Source organism: Eurosta solidaginis, chromosome 2 (genome assembly GCF_040869045.1).
Source record: "Eurosta solidaginis isolate ZX-2024a chromosome 2, ASM4086904v1, whole genome shotgun sequence".
Taxonomy (NCBI): Eukaryota; Metazoa; Arthropoda; class Insecta; order Diptera; family Tephritidae; genus Eurosta; species Eurosta solidaginis.
The window spans coordinates 33,962,285-33,979,845 of NC_090320.1; the positions used below are offsets into that span (position 1 = coordinate 33,962,285).

The 17,561-nt window shown below is 35.7% G+C and overlaps 1 protein-coding gene across 2 annotated transcripts in view; it reads right to left on the reverse strand.

Annotated features, from left to right (window-relative positions):
• The window catches only part of LOC137239531 (uncharacterized), a 114,697-nt gene extending 99,405 nt beyond the window's left edge, over window positions 1-15,292 (reverse strand). Inside the window, exons 1-2 of one of the 2 annotated variants that reach the window (XM_067764950.1) lie at window positions 14,874-15,292; window positions 14,652-14,779 (exon numbers count right to left, since the gene is read on the reverse strand). The gene's annotated coding sequence lies outside the window, so the exon portion shown is untranslated. The remainder of the gene's footprint in view (window positions 1-14,651; window positions 14,780-14,873) is intronic. The other variant, XM_067764949.1, reaches the window with a different exon arrangement.
• Between the last annotated feature and the right edge of the window lie 2,269 nt (window positions 15,293-17,561).

The window sequence follows — 17,561 nt, forward strand, 5'->3', positions numbered from 1 at the left end:
TATCCCAGATATGATATTATGTCTTTAAGAACACCATCTGATAACAGCTTTTTACCACCTCGCTTAGATTTAAACGTCATGACAATTTTGATGACGTCGCCTGTACTAACTTTTACAAATTTGAAAATCCCATTTAACTGAATAAGAAAATTTACTTCTGTATAAAATTCTTCTATATTATTGCAAATATCCTCAATGCTATCAACAAAATATTTATTTAGATTGTTAGCAATTTCAGATTCATTCATATATGCTGTACCGTTTATCAAAATTTTCTTGAAAGAAGAGTCTTCATTAACCCTACTTATTGCGAATTTCAAATATTTCCACATCGCTTTACTATCTTTATTATTCATCTGTATCTTATCTCCATATGCTTAATTTTTTTAATTTTTACCAGCTTCTTATATTCTTTTTTTATGTTTCTATACTCATCCCATTCTCCGGATATTTGAGCTAGTTTATAAAGTTCTAATTTATATTTATTCATGTTGGCTAACTCATTGTCATACCATTTATTAATTAACTTTAAGTGTACTCCCTTTTCATACGTTAAGTTTCGCATGGCATTTAAAACATTGCTATTAACCAGCCCTACTTTGGACTCTAAATCAATTCTATTAAAGTTGCTAAAATCGCACAAGCGCAATTGATTTATCAGTGCTTCCGGATTATAATACTCCCAAGAAGTAATTTTTTTAAGGCTTCTCATTTTTGACCTAGGACTGCTTTTAATTTTAAATTGGATGGTTTCATGATCTGATATTTGGTGTTCATCTAACTTTTCACATACTATATCGTCAGTATTCGAAAAGAGTAAATCAATTTTAGTTTTAGATGTCTCAGTTATACGGGTATCAAAATCAACTTTTTGATTCATTGAATATGATTTAAATAGATCAATTAGTTGAATGCTATAAGTTGAGCTATTATTCAAATTGATATTAAAATCACCTACAAGAATATTGCTATCTGACAGTTCGCAAGTACTACCTAGGACGTTGCGCAAATAGTTAATAAAATCGGCATCACTTGTACTAGGAGAGTGATAAATCACTCCAATTTGCCATTTTGGGTTGAAGTGCTTCAATTTAATAAAAATACACCAAAGATTTTTATCTATTGCTTTGTTGAATTTAATGTTATATTCAATTGAATTATGTACGTAAATCAGCACACCGCCAGTATGTCTACTATGTGAATCGCATCGTACTAGTTTGTAAGTATGTATATTTAACTCTGAATTTGAAATTTCATTAGTGGTACATGTCTCAGCACTTAATATTATAGCTGGATTTTTTTATTTCAATAAGTCTTTCGAGTTCCTCTTTATTGCCTAAAATACTATTAATATTAAGATAAAGGCAAATAGGATATTGATTTCTTGATTGCTACTTTCTAGTTCTAGATTTACTTTCAATATATCTTTTATATGCGGGGCATTCCTGACTAAAGGCAGTATGGTGTATATCCGCTTCTAATAGTTTTTTTATGTACAAGCTCACAACAATTTACACACTTAAAAATACTTGATTAGCAATCTTTTAAGTCATGATTTCCTTCACATTTACTACATGCTTTTTTGTTAATGCATTCAACAGCCTTATGATTAAAACCTAAACATTTAAAGCATCTAAATACTCTTACGTACTCAATGGTAATGCAAGAGTCCCACTCTATATTTATTCTCTTTTGGTGCAAAATATTTTCAAACGTCTCTGCATCTGTTTCAACAAGTGCATTAAAACATTCTTCTCTACGACTATAGTTCTCAAAAATCTTTACAACTTTAAAGCCTTCCGCGATTTACAACCAGATTGACTGAATTTTGTGTGTGTTAGTGCAGTCGCGTGGCTTCGTGACACACATATTTGTTGTCGGCTACACGTTGATGAAAATCAAAAATTTTTGATTTTTTCATTTGACGCTAGCTTATTATAGTCGCGGGGTGTGATTGACAAAACGCAGTGTTGTATTTAGTTTGTGTCGACATTCAAAATGAAAAAGTGCGCTGAAGAACAGCAATTTATATTAAAATTTATTGAAAATTATAAATGTTTACCAGCTTTATGGAATGTAAAGCTTTTATTATTTAATAAAATTTTTATTAATTTTTTTTATTATTTAATAAAACTGCTGTAGTTGCAAGTAAAAAAAGTCATCATCCGATGACGACATATTCACGTCCGAACGCTACGGTTTCTCAATGCAAATGTTGATTGATGGCTTTTTATTTGATAGTCGCGGGGCAAGCGTCAAATACCCGACACGCACACATACAAAAACTCAGTCAATCTGGTTGTAAAAGCCTTCCGCGATTTACAACCTGATTGACTGAATTTTGTGTGTGTTAGTGCAGTCGGGTGGCTTCGTGACACACGTATTTGTTGTCGGCTACACGTTGATGAAAATCAAAAATTTTTGATTTTTTCATTTGACGCCAGCTTATTTGATAGTCGCGGGGTGTGATTGACAAAACGCAGTGTTGTATTTAGTTTGTGTCGACATTCAAAATGAACAAGTGCGCGGAAGAACTGCAATTCATATTAAAATTTATTGAAAATTATCAATGTTTACTAGCTTTATGGAATGTAACGCTTTTATTATTATTTAATAAAATGTTTATAAATTTTTTTATTATTTAATAAAACTGCTGTAGTTGCAAGTAAAAAAAAGTCATCATCCGATGACGACATATTCACGTCCGAACGCTACGGTTTCTCAATGCAAATGTTGATTGATGGCTTTTTATTTGATAGTCGCGGGGCAAGCGTCAAATACCCGACACGCACACATACAAAAATTCAGTCAATCTGGTTGTAAATCGCGGAAGGCTTTTAAACTCTTTACCCTCACATATACTATTCTGTTTCGTAATGCATTCTACTAAGCGCTCACTGCTTAGTCTCTCTGTTAAACCAATCACTTTAAAATATTTTCTTCATTTCTCTCTTATCTTTAGTTTTCTCTGCCTCGAACTCTTTTCCAATTTGTTCCGCTATTTTCTTCTGCAGTAGTTCGCATGACTCTTTATTCTTGCATTGAACTACAATCCCTCCGTTGTTTATTTCTTTCACTCCCGTCACATGACATTCGGTTGGCTCTATCACTGTTTTTAATGCTTCTTTTGTATGTTTATTTTTCTTTGCTTTATCTTTTGGTTTAATAACAATTCTATTTTCCTTTTGTGCTACAGCTTCAGCATATGTAACTTTATTGTTATTGTTTTTGCTATTGGCATTTTGTAGAGTGGTGTATATTTTTTCGTTATTATTTTCTAATGTTTTCGATAGCTCTGTTAATATATCTTTCTTCATTTGGCAAATTTTAATTTCCACATTATGCTCATGCAATGAGTTGAAATCTGTAATCAGACTAGTTTTCAGATGTTGAATCTTATTAAACAAGGCTTCTTCAATTATGTCTTTCATTTCTCTCTTTCCGATTTTGTTTTGATCGCAATTTTCTATCAAATGTTTGATTTCAATAAATTTCGTATTTGTATCACATAATGTGCACTGATTACAAAACCACTTAATATTTGCATTTTCACTCAGCAATTTGATTTCCTGTCTTTTCATATTACTACATATAATGCAGAAAAAGCTGCCACAGCCTCCTGAACATGGAATAGAATCGTCTATTTGTAACAATCTTTACACTCAGAGGGCGGCATTTTGCCTTCCCTCCCGCCACTTGTAAAAAAGTTAATAAAGTCACTATCTTTCCTTTTATTTTGTTTTGTTTGATGTGGTTTATTAACACAAGATTTTTTTGTTAAATTAAAACCAATAGGAAAAACTTTTTTGTGCATTAATATAAATAATTATACGAAGCTAACAAAACACTTCCAAACACGTCAACGTCAAACGGTTCACACAACAACAACAAAGCTTTTGCCTGAAATAGGCTAAAATATTTCTGTCGCGACTCACTTGGATCTATGGAGGATTTATCCTAGGTTGAGATGGGTCGGAGTAGAAACGATTCTTTAATTAGCTATACGACACCATTATTTTAGGTGGTGTCACAACGGACCTTCATGCTGTCCAAGTGAGTTTCCCATACCAGGGCAGCTACCACCTAACCTAGAGCCGACCGCAACTTTATGTTTGGGGTATCCTTTTTTGAAATATTTCAATTTCATATATAAGTACGACGAACTAATTTGAATATGTACATTACTTTCGAACTGTAAATAATCGCGTATATTGATATTCAGACCAATTCTAAATATTCTCGCGGAATTTTGTTCTCGCGGATTTTTTTATTCCCGCGGAAAAATTCCTCCAATTCTGTTCTCCTAGGGAGAACAATAATTGGGGAATAGGAATTTCGAATTTTCGAAGTCAGCTGTTTTGTCAATTGAAATTTCGTTGCACATTTCTTATTTTGTTTAAAAAATTGAAAAGTTTAATTATTGTTGCAAATTTGTTGGAAATTAAGAAATAAAATATAAACATTGCACAGTATTTATTGCATTTCATGTGGTATTCACTGAAATGAGTAATGAATTGGTGCCACAGCAACATCAACAGCGGAACATAAGAAGAAGACGGCCGCATAACACAAATCTGCCGGAGTTGCCTGTTCCATTCAGCAAAGCAATTTTCTGGCGGCCAAGTTGAGTCGAATTCGTCCTTCATCATATGCCAAAATCTATTTAAGCCTTATTAAAAAATCCTTGCGCAATTTCTGGATGGCTGCATCAAATTTGTATACCAAGAGCTCTACCGTTGCTTATGATATACTTTTCATAAATATATAAATACATATTTTAGCATAAATTTGTACAAATAAGTGTTCTTTCTTAAAATAACCAATTTCCTTTAACTATTTTGATGCATTCCCTTTAATTTAACAAGTGAAAAAACTCCTATGAAATGGCAGAGAAATCTCCCTCTCCCTCACATTCATAATACCTACTTTTCTCCCATAACCGGTTTCCGCTTTTTCGAACATTGTTCAGAATATGAGGAAAGGGAGAAGTGAATTTTTATTTAGAATACGAGGAATGGGAGAAGGGAAAAAACTCGCACGGAATTTTCGTTTAGAATTGGGCTGATTTTTATACACAAAATCACCCGCCTTCATCTTTATTTACATATACATATGTACACACAAAATGCATTAAATAAACTATCGGTTATAAAATAAACTAGGAAAATGTGAATGGGCTGACATCAACACGTGAAATAGAAGGAGTATGCTTTAGGGGATTCAATGGGTTGTGTAGCGCAACCCTCTCAAGGGGTTGCCAGCGCAATATATAGCTTCTCCAACCCAATTATCAACCTCACCTACCCGCGGCGAATCCTGTTTCATTAACAGACGAGGCTCTGGCGACCCCAAGCTCCTCATGGAACTAGGGGGTGGGGAGGGAGGAATGGCCTGTAGGTTTAATGTGGTCTTGTAAATCGTTCCCGATATGGCCGGGCTAGTACCTTGATGGTGCTTTATTACCGGAGCGTACCGGATCTATATCCGGCAAAGGACCATAAACATCGATAATACTCCCCAGGGTCTCGGGGAGCGTCTTTATGGTTAATACAACAACAACAACTGTATGCCTTAGGTGTCTTCCTTAACTTTGTCTAAGCTTTGAACAATGTCTCGATACTGCCGATCATGTATGGTCTAAATTCCAATTCTTTTTTCGAAAATGCCTTACTGTAGGCTTTCTGTATATTTACATATAACCGATATTAATACTAAGTTCGTTTTTATTTTCCTAATTGTTTTTCGTAAGCGTTCGTAAGCGTTGGGAGCGAATATTTGCTAATGTTAAACTTTTTTTTTTCTTCTTTTTGTTCTTTTTGAATTGTAATGAGCATATTCTGTTATGAATCTGTTTTGGTTTCCATCATATATTATTTTATATACCTTAAATGTGTTAAATTTAAGGCTTGAATGTTTTATTATTATCCTGTTATTTAATGTCTGTTGTACTATAAAAGATCATACATGATCTTATTGTGCTAATATATATATCTTTTAATAAATGAAATGAAATGAAAAATATGGACTTTGATGGGGGCGTATTCACTGGCATTGCATTCCAAAATCGTATTTGCTGGACAGTGTACGTGTGTATCCCGAATTGGAGACACTTATATTGCATAAACAAGGCAATAGTGGATACATATTTACATATATTTGTATGCAAAAATTCAAGAAAACAGACATACATATACATATCTTTATCTATTAATAGGGGGACTCATGAAAGCATATAAACTTATAAGGTGTAAAATTATATCCATTTACACACGCGGTTATATGAACGCACCTAGTAATACTCTTGAGAAACTTGATTGTTTATCAGCTGTATTATTGCCAAACAAAATTTTTTTGATTGTTATACAAATTAAAAAATACAAAGATTAAGTGAAAAATCAAAACTAAAACGCCATTACTTGCTGATGTTGGAGATTTCTGATGAAAATGATGGTTGTAATGTCTGCAAGGTTGCATTCCTTTGAGTTTATCGCGTTTACACAATGAAATGTGCGCGTAAATTTATACAAATTGTGTAAATGATTTTTCATACAAAATTTGACAGCTCGTTTACGCACTAGATAAATTTATACGTTTACACACTTTATAAGGCATTTATACGGTTACATGAGTCCCCCTAATATTTATGTATGCACATTTTAATGTGAGAAGATTCAATGTACAAAGTGCTAAGCACAGTTGCACTCGACGGCAAATACCCGGGATCAGAATATACCCGCGGTAGATATGCCTGTCGTAAGAGGCGACTAAAATGCCAGATTCAAGGGGTTGTGTAACGCAACCCTTCAGGTTGCTAGCGCAATATATAGCTTCTCCGAACCCAATTGTCAACCTCACCTATCTGCGGCGAATCTTGTTTCACTAACAGACGAGGCTCTGGCGACCACAAGCTCCTCATGGAACTTGGGGGTGGGGAGGGGGGAATGGCCTGAAGGTTTAATGTGGCCACATAAATCGTTCCCGAGATGGTCGGGCTAGCACCTTAATGGTGCTGTTGTACCGGAGCGTACCGGATCTTTATCCGGCAAAGGACCATCACATCGATAACGCTCCCCAAAGCCTTCGGGGAGCAACCTTATCGCTACAACAACAACAACAACGGCAAATGTATGGCATGACTGGGGAATTACTTGTTGTTGTAGCGATAAGGTTTCTCCCCGAAGGCTTTGGGGAGTGTTATCGATGTGATGGTCCTTTGCCGGATACAGATCCGGTACGCTGCGGTAACACAGCACCATTAAGGTGCTAGCCCGACCATCTCGGGAACGATTTATATGGCCACATTAAACCTTCAGGCCATCCCTCCCCCTAGTTCTATGAGGAGTTGGGAGTCGCCAGAGCTTCGTCTGTTAGTGAAACAGGATTCGCAACGGGTAGGTGAGGTTGACAATTGGGTTTGGAGAAGCTATATATTGCGCTGGCAACCTGAAAGGGTTGCGCTACACAGCCCCTTGAATCTGGTATTTTAGTCGCCTCTTACGACAGGCATACCTACCGCGGGTATATTCTGACCCCCTAACGCACTGGGGTTGCCGTAAGTTTTGTTTATAAGATAATATTGATTGAATGTGAAAAGTATAAGATGGAAGAGGGATGCACAGTGCCGAAATACATTTTAACTTTGCACCAATCAATGTTTACTAAGATATAAAATGTTTAAATAAAGCGAGGTGGATTTACTCCGTGGGTGGAATGAAGAGTACTTAAATTCTTTTCGAGAATAAGACTAAGGATCTCCGGATCGCTAAAGTTAAAAAGTAGACACATACACTCTGTAATGCCGAGCACCATTGTGGGTTTCCTCAGGATGTTAAGTAGCATTAGGAGGTTAGGTTGAATTGGCCGGTCAATCAGACCTAACATTGGGAAATATCCCTGGATTTTTGTAGTGCGTATGCTGAAGGACGAAAAGGAATGGGATGCTAGAAATCTGGCATCTTGATCTTGTAGAATTCGCTAAGTTTTATCTCTCGAAACCAAATAGCAGTTGCCTGTAAAAGCAAATCGAATTTCAATATTTGGAAGTTTCAAGGAGAAAGTGAACAGCATTAATGATCTTAGTAAGTATGAAACTTGTTCATATGAACACTTCATGTGTAGAGATAGAGATAAATCCAATAACACTACATACCTCCAATTAACTAGCATTTGGCACTTGGCTTCAACAAATTTTCATATATACATATATACATTCAATTAAGCCGGGTTCACTCAATCGACTCACACCATGTACTTAGTACTTTTTGGGTGCATTTTCGGTGCATATGAACTTGTAAAGCAGTGAACTTGTCTGCAGAATTTTTGTATAGTTCGTGTTTTGCTGATACAGCAGCGTCTTATAATTACAAAAAACAGACTAAAAACAAGTAAGGACGGGACTTTCTTCGGCTGTGCCGAAGACTTCATACCTTTCATGAATGCGACTGAATCTCCAAATAATGCGCTGTATAAGATAAGAAATATATAGTGAACAGATGTACATACCTAAACGATTTTATATAATAATAATAATAATTTATTTATTTACGGTCTTTAAGACCTAGTTCAAGGTAAAAAAAAAAAAATATATATATATATATATATATAAATAAATTGTATACATTACATGCTTAATGACTTACAGTATAAAAATAATTTTGCTTTAAACTTATTAATATTTTCACAGTCTTTTATCGCATTTGGTAATTCATTGTACATTTTATAACCTATATATTCTAAAGTCTTCTTCGCGAACTCCGTTCTTACTCTAGGCAGTCTTATATTTCCGCTGCTTCTAGTTCCATAGTTATGTATTTCATGATTAAAATGTATTCTCCCGTTCAGATAATTCGGTGTTATTCCTAATTTCATATGATGTATAAATTTCAATGTGAAATAATATATCGACTGTTTTACACTGAGCCAGTTTAACATATTTAGCATTGTAGTTTTTGGTGTTCTAAGCGAACATTTTAAAATTAATCGCATTGCCTTGTTTTGTTGTATCTGCAGTTTTTTTATTTGTGTGTCATTTGCTAATAGCAGGATTGTTGGACAATAGATAAAGTGCGGTTCAATAATTGATCGATACACTAATAATTTGTGTCGTTGACTAATATATTTACAAGTTCTGTACATAAAACCAATTTTTTTTGCAATTTTGTTTTCTAAATAATTTATGTGTTCTCCAAATCTAAGGTTTTTGTCGATCCAGACTCCTAGGTATTTGATCTTGTCTACTTGCTGAATTTCAACATTTCTTATCTTCAGAGTAATATTGCTAAGGGTATTGGCACCCATAATGCTTTGATTTTTGCAAAATATCATACTTTTGGTTTTATCCACGTTCACTTTCAACTTTCTATGGCATAGCCATTTGTAAAGGGAGTCTAAGTCTTCTTGCATTTTCGATACCGCAAAGCCCTCACTTCTTTCACTAATGGTTATCAATGCATCATCCGCAAATAGTCGAATATTGCAATATTTCAAGCATTCTTTAATATCGTTAATATATATTGTAAACAATAGCGGTGCCAATACTGAACCTTGCGGTAGCCCAATATGTACATCAGCAACCGGTGAAACTGCACTTCCAATTATCGTCTTCTGTTTTCTATTACTCAAATAGCTTCTGAACCATTCCAAGGATTTTCCTCTTATCCCATTATTAAACATAACATTCAGCAGTTCCTCTCTATCCACAGTTTCAAAAGCACGTTTTAAGTCTAAAAAGACTGAGATCACAACTTTCTTATCAGTTATATCCTCTTTCCATTCCGCAATAACCATATTCAGTGCGGTTTCGCAAGAATGGCTTTTCCTAAACCCAGATTGTTCAGGTATAATAATTTGGTATTTATCTAGATATGCCACTAATTGATTTTTAACCACCGTTTCCATAATTTTTTCATCTGCGGGTAGCGTATTAATTGGGCGCAGTTCCTCTGGCCTTACTGTATTTTTGACTTTTTCCGCAGGTACTATAGTTGATACTTTCCAGCAATTTGGAACAATGCTACTGTTTATTGATTCATTTATTATATCTTTGTAGAAGTGAGCAATGTAAATCATGGCATCTTTAAATAAATATAAAAAAATGGCAAAAAACCCCCTTATCTGAACGATCGGTTGTATGGGATATATATTATATATATGTAGCTCCGACCTAAATCATTTTTTCATGAAATCTTCTATAATATATTAGAATAAATATCACCAAGTTTAACGTTTTTATATTGGAAATTAAGGGAGAAATTGCCATAAATCTTTCTGTCTGAACGATCGGTTGTATGGGATATATACTATATATAGCTCCGATCAAAGTGATTTTTTCTGGCTTTGGCTTTCGTAAAAAGGTGGTCAAAGGAATTCAATGACCCCTATGTCACTAAAACTCTTTTTATATCGTTAGTAAGACCTATATTGGAATATGCTTCCATTATGTGGAACCCGCGTTATCAGGTTCATAGCGAAAAATTGGAATCGGTCCAGAAGTAATTTTTGCTCTTTGCTTTAAATCATTTGCCCTGGGATCCATCAAGGAACCTACCGCCCTATTGCAGCCGGTTAAAACTTTTACAGCTGCCTTCACTACAGAGCCGTTGGGAGATGCCTGGCGTTTTATTTATGGTAAAACTATTAAGGGGGATGATAAACAGTCCATTTCTGCTTGGCGAGGTGATGTTTAATGTCCCTTTTAGACCCTCTCGATATTTCCAACCGCTATATTTAAATACATGTAGATCGAATTTTCAAATGCATGAACCTCTTCGTTGTCTGTGTCAAGATTTCAATAATCACTGTAATAATATTGATACTTGCGACACACTTTACAGTATAAAAAAATATATACTCACTGCCTTGAACTCATAACTGTTTCAAAATCACATGTTAAACTAAATCTGTTACCTGCTCCAGTTACTTTGGGCGGGTGGCTTGGAATCACGTCCTTACCAACCTCCCACACATTGCAGCCCTACTCATTGTGTGTTAAATATACATCAGCTGCTCGAAATCACGTCCATTCCGACAGCACTAATAATCAATTATTACTTTGGGCGGGTGGCTTGGAATCACGTTCTTTCCAACCTCCCACACATCGCAGCCCTACTAATTGTGTGTTAAATATACATCAGCTGCTCGAAATCACGTCCATTCCGACAGCACTAATAATCAATAAATACTTTGGGCGGGTGGCTTGGAATCACATCCTTTCCAACCTCCCACACATCACAGCCCTACTCATTGTGTGTTAAATATACATCAGCTGCTGGAAATCACGTCCATTCCGACAGCACTAATAATCAATTATTACTTTGGGCGGGTGGCTTGGAATCACGTCCTTTCCAACCTCCCACACATCGCAGCCCTACTAATTGTGTGTTAAATATACATCAGCTGCTCGAAATCACGTCCATTCCGACAGCACTGATAATCAATTCCGTTGCTCGGCATCACAGTCCATCCCGACAACGTATTCAATAATATATATATATATACATATTTTATAATATAATTTTGCTCACTATGTATGCTTGTTAATTTTACACTGTAATTCGCATTTTTATTCATTCATTCATTCATATTTAGTCTGATTAATTCTAAAATTTGTAGACTAACAAACAAATAAATAAATATATTAAAATATATATCACCGAGTTTCACGTTTATACTTTCTAAATTAAGGGAGAAATGGCCAAAAATCTATCTGAAGGATCGGCTGTATGGGATATAACGATATATAGCTCCGATCAAGTGATTTTTTCAGAATATCTTCTATGATATATATGAATATATATCACCGAGTTTCACGTTTATACTTTCTAAATTGCGGCAAAAATGATCAATATCGTCTTATCTGAACGATCGGTTGTATGGGAGATATATGTTATAGTGGTCCGATCCCACCGGATCCGACCAATGTCTAATATACAAAAATACATCCTTGTGCCAAATTTCATTGAGATATCTTAAAATTTGAGGGACTAGTTTGCGTTCAAACAGACGGACGGACAACGAACATGGCTGTATCAACTCAGTTCGTTGCTCTTATCAATTCGGTATACTTAATAATGAGTCTATCTTCTATATTTCTCAACGTTACAAACATCGGACCAAAGTTAATATACCATTTCATGTTCATGAAAGGTATAATAAGAAATGAACAAAAATCAAATATAGCGCCATTAAAGGTTTATTAATGACGAACACTGCGGTGATTCAAACAACCATAAAGAGAAGAAAATCGCAATGGCTTGGCCATATACTAAGAAAAAACGAATCATGTATAACAAAAAGGGCGCTTGATTGGAGCCCACAAGGAACTCGGTGGAGGGGACGACCGCGGACGTCATGGATTAGAAATGTTCACGCCGAATGTCGGTCGGAAGGGTCGTGGAGAGAGGTCAAGAGACTAGCCCATAACAGAACTCGGTGGAGAGAACGCGTGCCATATCTGTTTTTGTAACTTAATTAACAGAAATGTCAAAGATACATAGGTATCAAGGAAATAAAAAAAAAAGTTTATCTGTAGTTTGGCGTTTCTGTTGTAAATTTTTTTCAGAGTTGTTGTTGTATTAACCATAAAGACACTCCCCAAGGTTTTGGGGAGTCTTATCGATGTTGATAGTCCTTTGCCGGATATATGTATGTTGGGGCGGGTCAAATTGTATGAGGAAAAATGGGGAAAAAACCTCAGGTGCACATCCAGTTTCTGAATCTATGGGTATGTCTATGGGACCATAGGTCTGAAATGAATTTCGAGCCTCCCTAATTTTGTTAGAAAATTTTATATCCCAATCCGAATCAGAATTTGTCATTTATTTTCATGTATTTTATTTGTGAGAGCCGCTATTCGGATTGGGATATAAAATTTTTTAACAAAATTAAGGAGGATCGAAATTCATTTCAGACCATATGGTCTCCTGGACAATATTACTCAGTATGACCCATAGATTCAGAAACTGGATGTGCCTTTTAACAATAAATTTGACCCACCCAAATGTATGTAGATCCGGTACGTTTCGGTAACAAAGCACCATTAAGGTACTAGCCCGACCATCTCGAGACAATAATGGCCACAGGCCCAGGTCCACAGATCGATTAGTTTTGCGACAAAATAAACGGCTACCCCCTGATCTCTCCAGTTTTTTCGGTTCGCGAAACCTGACATTATCACCGAATAAATAATCGGCGACCTTATTTACAACATGGACGTCCCAAATGTCGACCATTTTGAACATTCACATCGATGGCACTACACTACCGACTGTCCCAAACCCCAAAATCTTGGATGTGACGTTTGATCAGGATCTACATTTTGGTGAGCATGCAGCCGCAATTGTACCAAAAATCCAGAACCGCAATAAAATCATCAAATCTCTTGTGGGCAGTACTTGGGGTAAAGATAAAGAAACGCTCATTACCACTTACAAAGCAATTGGCCAGCCGATTGCATGCTACGCGAGCCCGATATGGCCACCAAGCCTAAAGACTTCTCACTGGAAGAAGCTACAGGCCTGCCAAAATACCGCCCTCAGAACCGCCTCGGTTATTATTATTTATTTATTTATATATTATTACGGTCTTTAAGACCTAGTTTAGGTTAAAATAAGAGATTAACATAAATACTCATGTCACATTTAGTGACGTACAATATAAAAACAGTTTTTCTTTGAACTTACTAATATTTTAACAGTCTTTCAAATCAGAAGGTAACTCATTATACATTTTATACCCTAAATATTCTAATGTCCCCAGAACACCATCTACAAGAACTTTCAAACGTACGTGTGTATGTATATAAATGTCATTAAAGAAATTTGTTGTTGTGTTGTAGCGATAAGGACACTCCCCGAAGGCCTTGGGGAGTGTTATCGATGTTGATGGTCCTTTGCCTGATGAAGATCCGGTACGTTCCGGCACCAAGCCCGGCCATCTCGGGAAGGATTTGTTATGACCACATGCGACCTTCCAGGCCATACCGCCCTCCCAGCCCCTAAATCCATGAGGAGCTCGGGGTCGGCAGAGCCTTTAATATGATATAAGCTTATATACTTGATATGAATGTATTTCAAAGGCTTCTGATAATACTTCAAAGCCTAACCTAAACGAAATTTTAGCTGTCACTTATTCCTTCAGTATTAAGCTCTGCGTTGATTTGAAATATGGATGAGGGCAGGTTTACCTGACATTGCCCGTCAAATAGCATGCCAACATTTGCTATTAATACTACTTTTAAATTTTACAATCGAACAACTGATTTTCCAACCACCAATATTTTGGCACAACTTCTCCCGATTTTTAATTCTTTTGTTTAACATTAAGGATGAGTGATCATGTTCTACATGTGACATCGCATTTATAGTGTTTCTCAAATCGTTCTCTAAACGAATTATAACCTAGTTTTCGATAAGAGATGCACTAGATATCTAAATTAGAATTCTAATGTAAAATCACAATATTTCTCTAAGGTTAGAAATTTCCTTAACTTGACTGTAACAAAAACACTACACGGGTAGTTTTTCAGCTATATAAACTCCCTTGACGGGTACATGAATCCAAATCTGGGACAAGCACGACTGCTACAGGAATGATTTGTGCAAGATATATACATACATACAGCAACGATAGTTTTAACAAATTTAATGACATACCTTACAATAATGATGCAACAATAAATTATAAATGTAATGTAATATGAGTATTCAAGCCAAAGTTAGATTTCGTCCATGTAAATTGATGAAGTTATGTAATAATTTTGTATCCAACAGATTTTTACACTCTAATCGAACGAAACATTTTTATCTTTTTTTAATATTCACAAATATAATTAGGCATTTTAAAATAATAATTTGGTTGTGCACGAATCGACTTGCCTTATGCACGCACAATCAACACCAAAAGGGGGATGCAGCAAACGCTCGCGTATCTATTTTTGTTGTGTCCTTCGGTCGTTAGATATTCGCGACGTGTTAACTTTTGGTACACCACTAAAATTTTATTAAATATTCACTGCACTTTTTTAATTTAGAGCTTATAAATAGTATTAGCATTGCAATTATAAATTTCATAGTATTTTTTTCCACTTTTTATCTGCTTTCACTATCTTTCACTGCTCCCAATTACACATATAATTTCTTCTTCTTCACTTCACTTCACCAAGCCACAAACCATTTCGTTTCATTAATTATGGCATATTGCGTTTACTTTTGTAAACTTTATTATTTATGCAATTTCTCTATTTATTATTGCTAAAAATAATCATCACCATGGCCTATTCCGGTACTATGCATCACCAACAATACAATACTAAAGGCCGCGGCACAAGAAATTTTTCATATAAATGCGTTTAACATTCTGCATTAAGGTATGCACACATTATGCTGCGCGATATGTAGCGGCAGCGGCGATTCACAGTACAACATATTTGGTAATACTATGTCTCCACGGTACACGATTTTGGTATGCTGGCTGGCAAAAAACGCTGTAACCATATCAACGGGCGGTCAGCGGTAGTCGTGCTCACACGTACTTGGTGTCGGCTTCGCGTTGATGAAGATCAAAATTTTTAGATTTTTTCGCTTGACAGCTGGTCTATTTGATCGTGGCCAACGTGATTGACATGCATTAGTGTGTTAGTTTTGTGAGAACGTGAAATGAGCAAGTTCGCGGAAGAAAAAGATTTTACATTGCGGTTTATTGAAACCTACGAATGCAAAGGTCGGATGGAAAAAAATTTCCAAAAAGCGGGTAATTTCCTTAGTGACTTAAGATTAGCATCTTATTATATTAAAAATGAATATGCTACAAAACTGCATACTCGAAACAATTCTAAAAATTCTTAGAAAAAAGTTCAAAAATTTTTATGAAAATTCGCAAAATTTAGAAGCAATAAAAAATTGTCATCCGATGACATGTTTACGTCTGCACGCTACGAATTTTCATTACAAATGGCGCTTGATACTTTCTGCTTGTGTGGTGGCCGGGGAAGCGACAATCACCCGATACGCAAACTAACACCCGTTGCTATGGTTACCAGCAGCATTTTTTGTGCCGTTGCCAGCCAGCAGTAATATGATTTCGCAAATTACATTCCTGTACACACGATTATGCTTCTTCTTTTGCATAATTTCAAATGACATTTGTTTTCGCTTTTTCCCACAGGCGAAATAAAACATTCAAAATAAACATGTTTTTGAAATTTGTCTACGCGGGGTCGCCCCTCGGCAGTGTTTGGCAAGTAGGTCCCGACCGGCTAATTTGTAGGGGAAATCAAGAGGAGCACGACGCAAATTGGAAGAGAAGCTCGGCCTTAGATCTCTTCGGAGGTTATCGCGCCTTACATTTATTTATTTATTGTGAAATTTGACAGCTAGTGCGAGCAGACCGTCGATTATTTTGTGTAAATTGTAATCGACCACAGAGTCGCTCAGTAAATTGCACCTAATTTCGATAAAATTAAGAAGAATTCCTAATTTCGTTTGACAGTTTTCACATAACGAAATTAGCTAATTTCGGCTGAAATTAAGAATCTTCCGAAGTCAACTTAATTTCGGTGCCGTGGAGACATAGTATAATTCACATTAAGCGGCAATCGAACGTCACATTGCAGCAAAAGTTTGTTTATTTTTGTTTGTAAAATGGACGACATATTGTTGGTGTTGTAGGAGTGCGATATAGAGTTTGAAGTTGTTATAGTTTCATTTTTATGCGAAGACGAAAGGAGAAAGGGTCGCGGCTACAACTCGTTATAATGGCAATAGATGACGACATTTCGCCCCGTAATTATCCCCATCGACACCCACATTTAGCAGCAGGGAAGTAAATAGACCCCCACTGAACTGGAAGAAATCGGTGAGGGAAGGCTGATGTCCCTTGTTTCCCTCAATTGCTCCAGAAAGCTTAACCTAAATTAATTCACTGCATTTGTATGTAGTTAGTAAAATAGGATATTAAATTTTTTTTATACTTATATATGTGTATCCATTGTACATTGTTTTACTTTAATAATGGATTGAATTTGCAACAAATTCCTATATTATTTTTTCCCTTTTTTTCTTTCGCTCAATTACATTTTGCTACACTTCCCTATGCGGCTTTTTAGCCTACCCTTCAAAAACCGCGAGTACCCTTCAAAAAACGCGAGTACTCTATAAATAGTGTAAGGAATACTCCTTTAACATTGCGATGTCCTAGGAGAGGAGTAGATGATCGCACTCTCGCTTTGTTTGTGTGTATTCCATAGAGTACATACGTGAGGGTACTTTCCAAAGTACTTTCACTGTAGTACTCCATGGAGCTCCAAACAGAGGATCATATGCCAAAGTACTAAAGAGGAATTGTGTCGGAAAGAATTTAATTTAAAATGAAAGTAAATGAAGAGGGGCAATACAACTTTTATATTTTATACTACGAATATTCTTATGTTATTTAGCATTTGCGTGAATAAAGAAACTAATATTTCTCTATACTATAGTATGTATACATAAAACCAGTGCGCGGTTGCATTCTATCAGAGAATCCATAGTAAAATTTTATTATCAGTTATTTGTATGCAATATTTC